This window comes from Agelaius tricolor, unplaced genomic scaffold (genome assembly GCF_023055355.1).
Source record: "Agelaius tricolor isolate 1412-34295 unplaced genomic scaffold, bAgeTri1.0.p SCAF_6, whole genome shotgun sequence".
Taxonomy (NCBI): Eukaryota; Metazoa; Chordata; class Aves; order Passeriformes; family Icteridae; genus Agelaius; species Agelaius tricolor.
In genome coordinates, this window is record NW_027269266.1 from 39,532,170 (window position 1) to 39,549,828 (window position 17,659).

Below are 17,659 nucleotides of genomic sequence, written 5' to 3' on the forward strand. Positions count from 1 at the left end.
CTTTTCTACTCATGATGGACACTTCCCAGAGGAGGAAGAAGAGAAAAAGAAACAACTTTAAGAGAGTCATCTGCATTATGCCCAATTGCCATTCCATTCAGTCTTCTAAAAAGGTCTTGTTATCTGATAGATAATTATTAGATAATATCTAATCTGATATTATGATTTAATAGCTACAATTAGGTAAAAGTAGATACCATGGAGAAAACACAGAGCACACAGCAGCAATAAAATTTAGCAGCAATAAAATACAGCTGTGGGTTGTCATTTGCTGCCCACATACTGCAAATTTGTTGGTAACTCCATATGTGTTGAGCACCCTGGATTCAATTTACAGAGAAACAGAGCCAAAAAAAGCCACTGTCTGTAGCTGTCTAGACCAGGAATGCCTCCCACCTGCAATGGCAATGACTTGTTTGCTTTTCAATTTTAAAATTTTCTGTTTACTTGAGATGCAAAACCATTGTCTATAGGAGGGAGCAGAGCATGAACAGACAGGTCAATGAGAAATGCAGTTTACCCACCTGTCACTGCTGGGCTAGACTAACAAATACAGATTGCTGAAACCTGTTGATTTACTTGCCATTGCACCACTGGAATAGAAATGCTCCAAACTAAGCAGTCCTTCTGCAGCATCATTCCCCATAACAGCTGGAATTCCTGCAAAGAAAACATTATTATTTCTTATTAGTACACAGAAGAGGTAGGTCAGCATTTCCAGAAGCATCTTGGTTAGTTAAAAGGATGCGTGCTGGTGAATACCATTTTTACTTGAAACACAATATGCAGCACTTAAAAGGAAAACCTTTGAACTGAAGAATAATCTGATTTTCAGAAACATTGACTGAAATGTTACTGAAAACAAAATGTTGGAAATGAGAAATTTTCAGATAACACTGCCTTTCAGCTCCCCTGTGCTTCATGAGGCAGCAGTTAGTCACAGCACAAAGACCTTACTGACAAAGCAGGACTTGTTGACACAGCAGTATCACAATTCAAAAATGTGTGGCACCACATAATTAGAAAATTTATAGCTGCTGGTTCTGCCATGGTGTCTCTATTCAGTGCTAACTGTTTCTGCCCCATGTAAGCCTGGGGTAGTAGTGGCAGATCAGCAAACAGCTGAGGAGGAACTGGGGTGGCTCTGCCACCCAGTTAACTGGATCCCCTCTTTTCCTTGCCCAGGAAGAACATCAGTGCTGCCACCCTTGTGAGCCTGGGAGGACCTACAGGTCTGGGGAAGAGAGGAAAGAAGAGAGGAGGGAGGGATCTAACACTTTTGAACCCTGTACTGCAGCCTTCTGGCAGCCTGTGAGTCTCTCTTGTGACAAGTCCCATCCCGCCAGTTTTTCCCCCCAAGCCTACTAATTCCTAGACTGAAATCAACTGCATTGCAACAATTTGTGGCAGCATATCCCTCCTATTATCAGCATTATTATAGATTCACTAGGTAGGTACTGCCCCTCCCTAAGTCACCTACTTCCTACACCAGTAGCAAACAAACAAAAATGGAGAATGCATGACTCCAGGAAGGGTGGCAGCAGGCGGGACACATGCAATGCAAAACACCTTTTTTGTTATTAGTGAAAGAATATACCAATTCATCTTGAATTAAATAATGAGGCTTTCTATTTGCCTGAATCACAGCTTTTTGCTGATACCCTCTCTACTCACCATTTCAGAGTTTCTGATTTTCCATCTGGGAATTTAACAAACAACATAATTTGCTTCATAAATCTTTGTTAAGATTTTTTGAATGCTGGCTATATCCCCACACACAGGCACATAAATGCACTCCCATTTCCACAGTAGAGTACTGCATCTCACAGCAGGAGAATGAAGGGGGAGAAAACCAGCTGTAGCACAGTCCTCAGAAAATGAATGTTTCTAAAGCTGATATATATTCAGCTTTCCCATGAATTTTGTGGTTTCTCAGAATGAAGCCAGCTCTACCTTCCTTGTCAAGGAGCAAAAATAAAATTTTTACAGGAAATTAAATATTTGAACTGTTCTGAGACCTCCCACTTTCAAAAATCCTTCGCTTGAAGTAGAAAGATAGGTGAGCGTGGGAGGGCTTGTAACAGCAACAAGAGGAAATCAAGGTATTACCCATTCTTATTTAAAAACTGTTGCAAGTTATTCCAGAACAGCAGGTGTTTGCTCCCTCTCTCAATCCCTCTCCCCAGCTCCCATATCATCATTACTGAAATCAATCACAACACACTGTCTTACCACAAAAGTTAAAACTCTGACCTTCATACTCTTCCCCCACCAAGGACAAGCAGCTCTCAAGGCAAAACTGTCAGTGTGCCCTTATAAGAGTCTATAAACAAACTAAGGATTACAAGCTCCTAATGAGGTCTTTGAGGCTTTGCAGACCAGGCTTCTCAAATTGCTGTTCTCTGAACAAAGGAATCTTGCTAATCATTGGATTTGTGCTTTCCAATTTTCAGAAATTCACGGGTGTTGTTCAAATTACATTATCTGCTTTTAGATTTCTTTCTTAAAGAGCTGAACAGAACTATCTGTCCCTTCTCTTGGCCCTGCTTCAGGAAAGTGTTTGGTCACATAGTAAGTCAGCTCTTATTCATAAATTCATAGGCATGAGTCTGAAAATATTGCATGCAAATCCCAATGGAATTTCAGTATACATTGCCTGAAAAGTAAATTTCCTCCACCAAAGCTTTGCAAATGGATTCAGCAACTAAAAAAATAATTTTCTAGAATATGGAGAATTCTGCCTGCTGGACAAGCATCTCAGAAGGTGTTATTTTGAAGGTTTTGTTCTTTCCCTGTGTTAAGTTTCCTTTCCTAAGTTTAGATATGCTGAGGTAGCAGGTCCCTATAATGCTGTCTAGAGAGTTGCAGAAATCTCTTACTCTTGCTGTGCTTTGACCTCATCTGATTTCATTTACATATTCTGCAGATTTTCAGCTTGGCCTGTCAAATTTGCTTGATATATGCCTAACACTCTCCCTGGGTTCTCTTCCAAGGGTTTTATCACCTCTGTTTACTTCAGTGCACCTACTTCTCAATAACAGTTTTGTTCTTACACAGAAAAAGAGCTCTTTCCTTGCCCCTCCTCTTCAGCCCAGCTGTCCTCCATAGACGTGGCTGCTCCCAATTGCACGGGAATTTGCCTTTGAGTAGAAGAGGCTTTTTTACAACAACAAACACCACAGAGTGTGACTCAAACCCAAAGGGTGTTTGACTGAGAATTTAGAAAGTTAAACTGCTGAAATATGTAGTTTATAATTAAAGTACTGAGAAAGCCTTTACTGAAGAATCACTAGAGCAACACTATAATTATGCTGTCCTTCACATCCTGCCATTAGCATTTCTAGAAGTGACATAATAATAATGTGGTCTTTTTTTCTCTTTAGGAACTGTCAGCTCTCTTTATAGGATTCAAGTAAGTTTATAAAGAATATAAATTTCTTAAATGGGAAATGCAAATGATGATTTTTGTGTAGAGGACATGACAATCACATTAGTAAGCTCATGAATATCATGCCCATATATGTTTCAAGTCTGTAGAGTAGAATTCCTTTTTCTTTTTCCATTTTTTCCCTATCTATTCAGAGTTCAAGAAAATAAAAAAAAAAAAATTAAAAAAAAACTAAAAAGTTTTTTTGAGCTGTACTGTTAAGTGTTCAAACCTTATATTTTTGTAGGAACATAGACTGCCTGCACTTCCAGGAGCACAGAGAGAGAGCCTATTTCAATCAATTAGAATCATTGAATTATCAAGCTTGGAAAAGTCCATCTCAGATCATCTAATCCAAGCATGAGAAAGGGAGATCCTGATCCCAGATACCAAAAAGACTCTACGGCAGGTAACAACCTGCTGAAAATAATAGAAACATTTTGGGGGATGTCCCAAGGATATCCTTTAGGCTGCAGCTGCCAGCAGACCATGTTTCTTCTCTCTCATAGCACAGAAAGCGCTGCAGCAGCAGCTGCAGCTGGTGAGTGCCGGGGAGCCTAATTGGACACGTATCCTCTGACCACTCCATCCCTCAGGAGATGCCATTTGATTGGCATTCCTACACACTCAGAAGAGGTAAAAGGCAGTATATGGCCCTGTGTTACTGCTTTGGGGACTGCAGTGACCCCGCTGATTCTGAAGGAGAGCTGATACACATTCAAAGCACAAGCTCTCAGGAGTTGTGGCTCACATGAGGCCTTAGCAGCCAGTTCTGTTCTGTTGATTCCCAGTCAATTCTAAATGTTGACACAAGAGAAACGTGTTTATGAAAAGTGCATTTTTTGTCAAGCAAGCAGCACAAGTATAATGGAGTTGAAATGAGATACTTGAATGTTTTAAATCTTTTCTGGAGTGTGGAAGAGAAATAACTGCTAAAACAGATCTAAATGCATTCTCTAGTAGATTTTAATAACTGACTGCTTGAGAATAAATTATATTCAAAAATAAACTATGTCGTCTTGGCTAAATTGCGTGAAATTATATGGTTAGGATATTTCAAGATCATCAGATGTTACATTGAGGGCAAATATATCTCATTATAACAGTTCTAGGGGAAGGCAAGTGTTTCATGTCTGACAGACAGATAGCATTTACCTGTTATATATGTACATATAACATATTGACTTACTAAGGATAAGCAAGATGGAGTAAAGTAAAATTACTGGGAAAATGTGAATTAGATGTGAACCAAATCTCCATTTACCAAGTTAGAGTAGCACCAAGCTCATACCATAAACTTTAACAAAGTCAGTGTATACTTATTTGAGTCTAGTACTACCTAAGCCTAGCTATATTTCTTTCATAAATCTCACCAGCTGAGAGCAGCAATAGAAATAAGTCACAGCTGAAAAAACATGCCAGGAAAAATGCTGCTGATAAACCCTTGTCGTTTTTCCTCTGTTTAGAAGCCTGGCCCAGAACCTGTGTAATGAAAGTGGCCAGGGGCTCTCACTCCCTTCCAGCCAAAGCTCCTTCTTCCACAACAGAAGTCACAGTGGTAAAAGATGGTCTTCTGTGTAAGACTCTTTCAGGCTGTATACAGTGGAAGAGATCATTTGTCGTTATACCACAATTAAATCAAGTTGCAGATCAAAAATCTGTATATAACCCAAACTTCTCTTTTATCACATATGTAACAAAGGCTTGAGTTTAAAGCCTTTGTTACATATGAGATAAAAGAGAAGTTTGGGTTATATACAGACTTTGGGTTATATACTACTTTGGGTTAACTCAAAGTTAACAGGTTATATACTACTTTGGGTTAACTCAAAGTAGTTGTCTTTTAAGACCGGGGAATTAGATCAAACCAGGAGAACTCAGTTGTCCATCCAGTCATTCTGGCTGCAGGCTAGTCTACATCAGCTGGGAGGGGAAAGAGTTATAATATGTTTATATTAGTTTATAGTTCTAAATCCCTGCAGCTTCATGATGGAGTTCTCCCAAATGAACTAGCAAGTTTCTGCCAACTGGAGAAACCCTTCCAAGAGGGCATCATGATGAGCTGAAGCAGGGGAAGGAAGACTTCACATGGTTGTATCTGTATATGTCAGATACCATTTTTTAGATTTCCTCAATCTTCCCACTGCTGTGCTGACCTTTGGTGTGTCACATCATGTCAAGTTTGTCAGATTACCTACCTGCCCTGTAGAGCACCAGAGTCAAGCTGACCAGCTGCTCACTCACTCTTTTTAAAAGCTGGTATGCAAGTCCATGCACTCCACTGGTGGTCACACACTCCTAAAAGCTGATAATCCTACTCAACATCACAGCAATCATGTACTGTGCAACTGCCTAGAATGATGCAGGGACCCCAGATTTCTCAGGCAGAATTTCTCAGGCATTATTCTCCTGAGAGAGTAAATAATTTGCCTTTAAAATTGTCACTGCAGCACAAAATGCTGTGAAGTGCATGTAAATAAAGGTAGGACAGAGTATTTGCCTAGGACACATCTTAGGTTATGCCAAGAAGTGCTACTTTTAAAACAGCACAGGAGAGAAGGAGGTCTTCTGATAATTGTGCAGGTCCTCATCTTACCCCAGGTTGGGCATTATAGAAAATGCTGACACTGATGCTGAAAACCAGCATCGGAATTTTGACGAGTTAGAGATTAAAGTTAGAATAATTTTGCTATGAAGGAGCCAAAATATAACACAGAGAGAGGGAGAGAGTCCCAAACTCAACAGGATTGTGGAGGAGACCTGGCAGTAGATGCTGCATTAAAGTGCTTGAATGGTTGATCTAAACTAAGACAGACCCTCTGTGCCTGACAGAGGCTGAGTTTCAGGCAGGTGTTAGTGAAAACCCTTTCTGAACTTATTTGGCTCTATCCTCATATTCTCACTTGTATGCTGGAAAATTCGCATCAGCAGCAATTATTTTCCTTCTATTTTCAGATCCCCCAGCCCTCGGCAGCATTAGCACTTACCTCTCAGCTGTCTCCTTTCATTTGGCTGGCAGCCAGGGCACACTCCTTCTGCACTCCAAGTGCCCCGTGTAAGGCTTCCTATGACAAAGCAAGAGAGGATAAGTTGGAAAGCCCAGGATCAGTCATGGATTAATGAGCCTTTGGCAGACCTTTGTACCTTCTGTTTCAAGCGCGAGGCAAAATCCTTTGATCTTCCCTGATCTGCATATTTACGTAGAATCATGTAAACTGAAAAAGAAAACAAATAAATAAAATCCCTCAGGTCCATCAAAATAAGAGACCTAATTGGACAAGATTTGTCTCCTAGAAGAAGAACCTGACAATAAGTATGTCAGAGACAAGTAAGATATATGGCTTAATGCACTAATAGAAGGCTGTCATGTGCCACAGGGATGAGCACAGTCTAACAGCTTGGGAAAATGGAATCATCCTTAGTAGCAAAACTTTCAACATATACTACAGTCTGTATGTACATTATATATTTATAGATAGATAAAAATGTTTGTTTCCTCCTTCTTCTTAATTAAAGGTATGATTTTTCAAAATTGCCTGAGTGACTTTCCCACTTGAATTTAATTGAATTGCATAATTACTGAAGCTGACAGCATGAGGCCAAATGCTGCTTTTGAAATCATTGACTGCTCTGGGAATTTTGTGTGTTCAGAAGACCACAGACTTTTCCAGAGGCTGAATCTGCAATGTCTGCATAAATGTAGCAGCCTGGGCTGGCCTTTTGGAGCCAGCCATCATTATTACACCCTCCCAGGGACTGTTGACAAAGCCTTCAACATGTACAGCATTTGAAAAAAAAACTCATCCTTTACAGAAATGGTCTATTCTCCAGATATCTGTTCTGTGCTTTCCCCCAGCACCTCTCCATGGTTTGGAGAGAGCGTCACAAACAGGGCAGGTGCTCCACTGAAAAATAGCAGAGTTTCTGATTCCTCTGCCTCTCCTGCAACAGTGGCATTTTCAAATCACAACCAAACACATTAGAGAAACACTGCCATGGTCTGTGACTGTGCTAGTTCTAACAAAGACCACTGAACATTTCCTTCTGACCATGCAGCCATGTGGCTTTAACAGGTATCAGTCCAGAAGGCCTTTTTACAAGGAAAAAAGTGGATGCCTTGTAGACTTTCACCAGGATTCATTTTTCCTGAGGTGGGAAAACTGATTGGAAAAACACCAGCTTTTATTAGGAAAGGACAATAATGTGGTCATGATAACAGAATCCAGCAGAAAGAGAGAAACAAGCCGATTGTGCCTTGCTTGTGGATTGTCCCCTGCATCTACTTGTTTATGCATTCCCTAACCTGCTTTGGCCACAACACCCACCTGAACATGAACAGTTTACATTGCAAATGTAGCTGGACGGGATTCATTTTGATAGAAGAGGGTTAGGCATTGCTGGCAGCCCTGAATGAGTGATAGCATCTCACACCACAAAGGGTGGTGATAAGCAGCTGTGGCATGAGCTTCTATTGGTATCTGCTTCCTACTGCAAGCAGAACACAGCACCTCTCTCTAGGTTTAAGAGTTAACCTGTTTAAAACTGGTAAAAGAGTACTAATTATTTATTTTTATTTAATGCAATAGAGCACAAAACTGATGCCAGCACTCCCGTGAGCCAGCAAGTAAGAGAACGAAGTGCAGACCCTTGGGTTACACTACATTCTTATATGCCACAAAGATGGGGGGAAGGGATTCAAGCTGCTGAAGCATCTGGTAATAGCATTTGTGGAGTATGAATGGGGAACCAAATCCCAGCCTGCTTTACTCATGTGAGTAGTTTTGTGCAGATCTGTTCTTAAAATAATCATCAATTCCCACTCAGTGGTTCCCCCCATAAATTAGTTCCTGTGATGTATAACAGCCACTAAAAGAAGAATTGAACAGGGGAAATTAACTTGCTTTTCAGTAGCAGAAATTTATCAAGGCCACACTTTTTACTGGGACAAAAACAATTCATTTAAGCCTTGTCAAGATTTCTAATTAAAAATCCTCTGCTCCCAACTGCAACTCACAAATACTGTGCTTAATTTGGAAGTTAATAATATTTCCATGCATTTCTGCTACACTAGGCTATTGCAGCTATGACTCTAGTCTGATAACAAGAGCATTGTACCCAAGCCAGCAGCAAATGACTTTCTTCATTTCTGTGTAAAAATGAAGCTTACTTTGTAAAAGGGGGATGGGGAGATTTGAAGCTGTATTTATTGTCTGGGTTTCAGCTCTATTGTATGAGATAAGAAAGATTTGTCTCATTATTTGTGGGTTAATGCATCAGATATTGCAGATACGAAAAGATACAACTATTTATTGGGACTCAAGCACCTTACACCAGGCCACCTGCTGCCTGGCAGGTCTGCTACCCTGAAGTGTTTGTGTGAACAGCTTGGGCCACAGATCACAGCAGTGGAAGACCAGCTAGCCCACAAATAGAGCTCAACTCTGCTTTTCATTAGCTGTGAGTTGGAAGAGATCTCTTCCTTCAAAGGCTTGGGTAGTGCAGGCCCTCATCATGTTCAAGGACCAATTTTCTGTTCAAGCAGAATATGAGTAAGATTATTCTGTTCTGTGATGAATGACTACAATTTCATAGGTGAATTCAGGCCTATGAACCCTTTGACTGGGTTTTCAATGAAAACCACACTATAAATGTGAAAGAATAAAACTTTCAATCTTCACCAACATGTAACAGCTCATCTTAACTTACTCTAATTCTAGTGGACTATTACACTGAAGAACTCAATCTGTGACAAATCTCCAATAAAGTCAAAACTCAACACCTCTCTTCCATGTCTTAGAAGTGTTTCACTTTGAAGCAATTCATATTGTGTTCATTATACACCAGTTAGTATCATGTGTCTCCACCATCTCCTCTTTGCCTACCAGTTTTATCCTTGCTTATAATCTGTGAGACAAGAACACATATAAGAACATTTGCTGACCATACAATGAGAGCCACAAGCATTTATTTTCCTGTACATTAGCTCCTTATGTATGTAGCCAATATATTGCCAGAGGTCCTAGGGGATATTGCTTTAAAATAGACAGTTTTAAGGAGAGATATGAGAGAAAAACAGGAGGCATTTTCTGACATCTACAGCAAAGAGCTTTCTAATTATCAGAATCAAAAACAACAGGAGCCATGAGCTTAAAAAAATCAGACTAGATGTAGCGTAGGATGGGATTCCTGCATGACTACAAGGCCATCATTAAATTTGACCCAAACCATACCTTCCAATATAAAAACTAAAAACCAGACTTCATTTTCCCAATGTTAAAAAAAAGAAGCACGAAAAAAGCCTCTTAAAAGGAGGACCAGACTTTCTGTTCTTAGTTTTATATAAGTTGGCTATAAATATATCCAACAGTCAAAAAGCAACTGAAGAAATGGCAGCTTAAACATTAAGGAGGAAAAGCCTCAGTACAATGATTTTGTCCCTTTTTTTAAGCCAAATTTAAATATTATCTGTCCTTGAAGTTTCAGTTTCATTTTTTGTTTATCTTTCAGTTTAAGCACCTTAGGAATAATTAAGAACTAAAATCAAGTTAGAACTAGTTATTAGTGAGACTTTTTTCTTCTGTAATCTGTGAAGACTGGCATACACACCAATTTTTGAACTCAGAGTTCCAATGTACATGTAACAGACAGGGGAGCTAGGTCCTTCCTAGCTAATGCTGCTAATTCTCTCTTTAAAAATCATTAAGATACAAGATAAGAAAACTCCTCATGTTGTCATCACCTGGACAAAAGCCACCTGGGGTTTCCAATGGTTTCAGATCAGGCTGAAAATCCTGAGACAGCACCATCTCTTGAGTTTGATGAGCTATGATTCTTTAGCACTCGTGGCAACATGTTGTCACTGTGAAAGTCACATCAACCATGAATTCCAGGCAGTCCTAGAAGCCAGCCTGCCTTTGGCGGCACAAGAGAAACTCCAGTGGACTATGTGGCTTTTGCTGTTATCAGTTTGCTCTTAATGCACAAGGAAAGAGAGGAAAAGAATCAGTCTCAGCTCTGCCACTCTACCTGATATTCTCTGGCTTTTTTTTCCTTCTTTCTTTTTTTCAAATTTAAATACTGTACACCTCATGTGATGGTTCTTTTTACTTATTAAAATTCTAAGATGTATTTTATTTTTCCACTCTGTAAAAGAAAAATATTAGGTGTCTTGGGCTTTTGACCTGATATTACTTGTGTAAATAGGTTCATGTTGGAAGACCACAGCTTGACATTGTGTGTGCTGCTATGTAGTTTTTAGGGATGTAACTTTGTTAGGTAAAGCACAGCTAGACAGTTGTAATGAAAAAAGAATTATAACTGACAGAAATAGCAGAACTAATTTAGCCAAGAGCATTTACCCAGCAACTTCCTAAAACATTGAAGGAGCCAAAGCTCACAACTGTCCTTCAGCCACAAACTTCAAACAATCTGGAAAATGCTCTCCACCTCATAACACTCATTCATCTCAGTCTAAAGAGGCTGCAGCACAACTGCTCCTCTGAGACAATCTGACCTTGAGCTCTGAGATCCTGCAGCCCACACCAGCACACTTAATTCCCTACTCCTCCTCTTGAAAACTCCTGCTCAAGTGAGCAGCTAAACTGGAAGCAAAAACAGTGCATTTCTGTAACTTTTTGTTATTTTCTATGCATTAAGAATCACTCTTTCATGTAGACAATGAATATCCAAATTTCTTCATACACTTCTAATTATTACATAGCATTTGATGGATACCTGAGTTCCATCCATCCTGATCTGAATCATAAGCATAGGAAATGCACTTTGAAACTCAATAGTCTAACTGAATTCATATTCATTCTGTTGAGCATGAAAATAAGCAAGACTGCTGCAGAAGGTTCAGAAACTCTGTAAAGGGCTTCATTATGTATTTCAGCTATTGTAAAACATTAAATTAATAATTTCAAACCTTCTTCCTACATATGAGATCCCATTAAAAAGAGCTCCAAAATTTGTCACTTCCTCTCCTACTGCTATTTGTTGCGGAGCCTACGTCAGAAATTCAGTTTCTCTGTAGTTACAGGTTTATGTTCTTGCCACAAATGAAAGACTTACTGATACTGAAACAGCTTTTAAAGAAAGAGTTTTGTTCAAAACTATAAGCAAACTTGCATATATAAAACCAGCAAAAATATCTAGCTTCCATAAATTTTGTGATGATGATTATAATAGTAATAATACATTTTCTGCTTTTGGACTAAGATCTGTATCTAACCACAACTCAGAAGGGCACCTAATGCAAAGAACACATTAACTCCATTTCTATATGAAGCAGGTGGTTCCCTCCACCTTTCCTCTGAAACATCTGTTGCTGGCCACATTCAGAGACAAGTTTGCAGAGCAGATTGATATCAAGCCTAATTTGGTATGGTAAATCCTCTGAGACAAATTCCACCCATAGCATGCAGATGTATCGTGACTCTGAAGTCAACAATTTGGCATAATTTATATCATTATTGATTTGTCCCAGCTTGGCTGGATAAGGGTTTTGAGGTTTTATTGCAGTCCTTTTCCTTTTTAAGTAGGACTTTATTGGGTTTTAATAAAAAAAATATACACAATTTTGTTTCCTTTAGCATATTAACTCCTGAATATACAAATAGGTTTTATGCAAAGAGACTGAATTCAAACATGGGGAAAAATGCCCTGTTTCTGGGATGGCCACATTAGTAATTTCAAGCAGTATGGTGCAGTACTATAGCCAGGAATCTTCTATATCTGTAAGTGCCTGACTGCCTAATCTGTAAGTTCTCTAGATCTCACAGCACAGTTGTTTCCCCTTCACCAAGTGCTGCCATGACCTACAAACAAAACTGAGAAGTGTTGTCTCCAGCTGTATTGCTCAACGTAAGGAACACTTCATCACTAAGAATGCTTTTGACCACCTGCAGCCTTCCCCAACACTCATAAATGCATCTTTTCCTTCCTTCACAAATGCACAGAGAAGGGAATTTAAAGCAGAAGCTGTGATTTTTTTTTACCTGGGAACAATTTGAGCACTTGCGACCTGTGTAGACAGGAAGCACACAGATGGTCCAGTAAGTCCTGGGAACAAAGAAAGAAAGGAGAGGAATTAATAGTCTTGTCCTCATCCTCCTCTGTCTTTTGGGAAGGCACCCATAGATTCTGATTTCTTTCCCAAATAGAACTGATTTATTTTTATTTATTGTCTGCTAGGAAAGATAGAGTTCATGTTAGAATTAGCAAATACTTTTTTATTTTATGAGAACTATAATCCTGTTTCTCAAATTCCATTAAATTACCTGTTTTCTGGAATTTGGGAAATAACTAATGGTCACACAACCATCTCCTCTGCAGGCCCTTGTTTACATGTACAGCTGGCAATGATAACACCACAAAACGGCTGTCATACAAAGGTAACCTTAAAAACCAAAGAGTTTGTATAGTTAAGCTGGTGACAGACCACTCAAAACTGAAACCAAGCCTCCGTGAATTCAATTGCAAGCTGTAGATACAATCAATCTATATCTTACTGTTGTTTCTGGATTAAAAATGGATTCCTCCATGCATCCTGCATACAGCAAATACCAAGTATTCATTACAATCAATAGAGTGTATTATATTGTGACCTCTCAGCTGTAGCAAGATCTTTCACCCAGCAGAAATCATTCTATGTGAAGGGCCCTTGAGCACAAATTGAATGAAAGTAGACTGCAATCGAGGGAAATTATAGACATAACTGCTGTAGAAACGAAGTCAACTCTTTCTCTGCATGCTCACAGCAAACAGTGCAGATGCTCTCTACTATCAGCATTGATGTAGGTGCCAAAATTCCTTTCTGCTGAAGGAGTACTAATAAAAATTCCTTTTTCCTAAATGGATGTGTCATCAGTACTACATAAAGACAAAAACAAGCCTTGAAAATACAATAGGAGCCCAGGTACCAATTTTATCTACTATTGACGTTATATTACAAATCAGTGTCTAATGACAGACACTTCAGTTATGAATAAGAATTCACACATTGCCTGCCTAAGTGATATATGTGGAGTTGTACTAAGTACACTTAAATGTCTCCTGCTCCAAGAAGTTTGACAGAACCACACTTTCAAAAACCCAAAACACGTGCTTTCTTAGAAAACTGAACAACTTCTTTTCCTCCCAACTGCTTTTTCAACATAGATTTTACAACTTTTTTTTTTTCTACAAAGCCAATAAAACCAAGTCACTCTGCAAGGCAGTAAAACATCAGAATCCAAGCTAGCTTGACAATAGCCAAGAAGTTAAGAACAGATAATGGAATCTGCCAACAGCTACCAATTAAAAATACAAAATATTATTACTTATGGTCGTGTTTATCAGAGAGGACTCACTAGCTGGTAAAATGTACCACCGTTAGGAAGACTCATAAGGGCAGAGATACTGTTCTTTTGAGCAGAGACAACAACTTCAAGGCTCTAAGCCTTTAAATAGAAGATCCAGTTTAGCAGAGATTTTGAGCTCTCTAGGAGAATAAATAGGTCCTTCACAAAGGTAGAAACCTCTAAGTTTTCCCAAAAAAAAAAGAATGAAAAATGCACAGTTCCCCTCTGGGATCAAAGGCATTAACTGTAGATCACTGAAGGAGCACGGGCCACTTTATTTCAAAGACAGCAGTGAATAAGTAAAAAAAAAATAGAAACTTTAGAAAATTGTTCAAATCTATTTAAGGATATTTCAATTTCAAAAAATGTACTTCACAAACATATCAACTAAAAGAATCCTCCTTTAATGCTAACTCTCGGTACGTGTTAAAAATTAATTTACAGTGCTGACTTCCTAAAGAGAAAAATGCAAGTAAAAAGAAAACATGTTGTCTTAATTGAAGTGCTTGCAGGAAACATACCCATTTGCATCAATAAGAAACAGCATGCTCTGGGGACCGGGACAGATGGATGACAGGCAAATGGTGAGAAGTCTGAATTGATCATCTCTAACATCACTTTAGGATTCCCTTCTCTTTCCATTCTGAAATTATTAAAAACTGAGAAATGCAGAAAAATATTAGAGGAACGGAAACATCTTTTTGCCCATGGAAAAATAAATGCAAGAACATACCATCTTTTTTATTTATGGCCCCATCTCTTTACGGATTTAGGAAATATTTGCATACATATATATAATTTTTCCTATTAAAGATTTTGAAAAAATGTAAAGGAAATTCAATTTACTATTTATCTTATCGTGGCTGAGTCCCTTTCACAGGGAATCATCAATCTGCAGTAATTGGACCCAACAGCTCCATCCCACACATTTCCAAGCCAGCTGAATCTGGCAAGATTCTAAATACTGCCTTTACTCTGGGTGTCTTCTGGAAAATTTCTGGATACAGAAGTCCTCTCTAAAGCTCTCTGGAAGGGATATTTTAGTCCTGAAGCTCAGGACCAGGAACCAGTGGTAAGGTCCAACTCAAGTCTGCTGATAGGCATGGTTTCCCAGAATTACACCTAGTCATAGCTGTTCTGGTTCATGATAAAAATAAATTAATAAACAAATCATTCAATAGAATTTCTACAAACACTTACTTCAATTTTAGCTAGTGCCAGAGCATTGCAACACTTGCAAAAAATACCCCACAAATACTTGAAAATACTGTAAAAACATATTCCTCCTGTTATGAGTAGAAAAGCTGCCCATTTTTGTAAAGGTTGCAGAGTTAACAGGTTGGGCCAGTTGCTGCCAGGGTGGAGTTCTAACTGTTTGTTATTGTAATCACCTGTCATTTTCGTTAACCACCTGTCCTTGATGGTTAAGAATTCCCCTTTTGTCAAGTGACACCCTGCTGCTCCCTGGAGGATGGCACCCAGAAGGTGAAGAGGAGGGGACATCGAGTCGGCATGCAAATGACCTCAGAACCAGCATGCAATGGGAGAGACCCCTCACCAAACCTAGCCAGAAACCCCTAAAAACAACGAGCCAACACAAAAGTGACAAATCAAAGTGATGGCTAGGTGTGAGGAACAGAATCTAGTGTCTGCTAAGATCCTTTTCACCCCTCACCCTAACCGCAGATGTCAGCTGGACAGAAGACCTTGAATGTTGAAGTGAAAGCAAAGGAATTTCATGATGCTCTTGTGAGGAGAGACCATGCCAGCTGTGCCCACAGACCAGAGAACAAAGCTGTGCTCCTCCAAGTCACTCCTGGGAGCAGCAGCAGTGTGAGCATGGACCTGTCTGTTCTCCCCAGCTGAGCTGATCGCTTTTAATAAAGACATTAAAAAGGAGAAAGGTCCCCTGCCTGTGTTTATTTCACTCTGAGCCCTTCCTTTGCAGAAGGATGTTGGACTAACCTTCTTTTCTTTTACAGATATATCTCCTTTACAGCATTGGAGCACTATCATTTTCCTTCATCATCTACTTGAAATTTTCCCATGTTGTCCCTGTCTCTCCTTCTTTATCAGCAGCTGAGCAGAGCTCACATAAAAATCAGTGATTCTGCTAGTAGCAACCCTTCTATTCTACCACAATAGAAACATCTGCTGAGACCTTGATTGGCCTCTTACTGCTTCCTAGATGCATTCACCACTACCATAAAATAGATACTTTTCCTCTACAGTGAAGGTCACAGTCATAAATGATGCTCATAAAACAAAGAGAAGCTCTTGTTCTGACAGGGGCATGTTCCCCACACCATTGCTCCTGTCTTTCTGTACCAGAGAATCAACAGACTCTGCTGAAGGAGAGCTCCTTCAGCAGAGCACAGGCCCTCTGTTATCCTAACAGCACCAGGCTGCTTCCAATCTCAGTGTCAGCCACCTGTGGCACCCCTGTGTGGTACTGCCCAGGTGCTTTCTGGCCATCAAACTGCTGCTCCTCCCTGCTTTTGCTAATTGGAATTTAGGGGAGCAGGATGGGTGTTGCATGCAATTACCTGAGCATCTCTACCTTTGGGCCTGCAGTCAAAAAAAAAACATTTTGTGCTAATGGTTCCTTACAAAGAGCATTGTCATACACAATAATTCATCAGCACAGTAATACAAACATGAAATTAAGGCATAAGGAGCCTCTCTAATGCAATGATCCATAAAACAGATAATTTCACAAGATATTGTCAAGGGCTTTCAGGCTAGAGAACACCAATACTCCTTCTTGAAACAAGAAGTCAATACTTATCCCTGGGCTCTTCATTTGTCAATTGCCTTCACAAATCTCTGTGCAGCCACAATGTGGGTCCCAGCTAATTTTAAAACACCTTGTAAACTGAACCTTGTCTGAAGCTGAGCTCTGCAGATCTGGTGCTGAGGTCAACTCACCAAACATCCAAGCCCCCAGCTATATAATCAATCATGAAGTCAGAATTTCAGGCTGTGTGTATTTTAAAGAGTGTTTTACTTAAAACAGTACTGAAACACTCTTAGCCACCTGACCTGCTGGTCCTAGTAATAAATAGATCCTCTCAGCCAAACCCTGCTGTCACAAAGAGATTAATTTAAATTAAAATAACCCCTTCTTCCTCTTCTCATCAGTCACCACCAAATAGATCAGCTTATAAGACATAAACCAAAGAGCAAGTCAGAAGCAATTAAGGAAGATTTTGTGCATGCTCAGAGGTGGCCACATATGAGACTGGAGAATAAAATTCTGAAAAATTGATCACACCACAACTCACAAAACCTGTAATCTGAACATCACAATTTCTTTTCCCTCCCCACTAACAAATCAGTTCCTTAAGCGTAGAGAATTATATCTTTGTCTATTAATTACATAGAAAATATTTGCACCCTCTATGTATTATTTTCTGAGTTACACCTTGTTATTGGCTCCTTTCAGATTGCTCAATACCTGCACCAATTGCCTCCATTCCTTGCTGCTGACTCTCATGACTCTTGCCATTAATTTGTTGCCTAAAGAAATCATTCTGGAAACCTCCTGAAATATCTCACTTTCTTGGTTCATAAAATTAGGCACTTCTACAAAAAGGGCTGCAGCTTCATCAAACAGCCAAGTTCTAAACAGGATTACTTGAGTCTTGATTTGATGCCTTTAGGCTCTACACTGCCATGTAAAGGAATCATTAATAAAGCAAGTGTAATTTTTACACCTAGAACAATTCACTCTTCAGTTGGGAAAAAAAGCATTCCAATTAATTCAAGCTAAATTCCCAAGAATCCCTGGGAAAAGGGCCAAGTAGTAAAAATAAAACCATTTCAACACAAGACCAAAGAAAGCAAAGTAGAAGAGGTTTTGATCTTATCCTTTAGACAGCTGTTGACC

At 39.4% G+C, this 17,659-nt stretch overlaps 1 long non-coding RNA gene across 1 annotated transcript; it reads right to left on the reverse strand.

The window, feature by feature from the left end:
* Positions 1 to 230: 230 nt before the first annotated feature.
* On the reverse strand, positions 231 to 12,484 carry LOC139591395 (uncharacterized). Its single transcript, XR_011679632.1, has 4 exons — positions 12,427 to 12,484; positions 6,572 to 6,642; positions 6,415 to 6,492; positions 231 to 660 (listed from the first exon to the last, which is right to left on the reverse strand). It is a non-coding gene; the product is annotated as an uncharacterized lncRNA (long non-coding RNA).
* Positions 12,485 to 17,659: the final 5,175 nt, after the last annotated feature.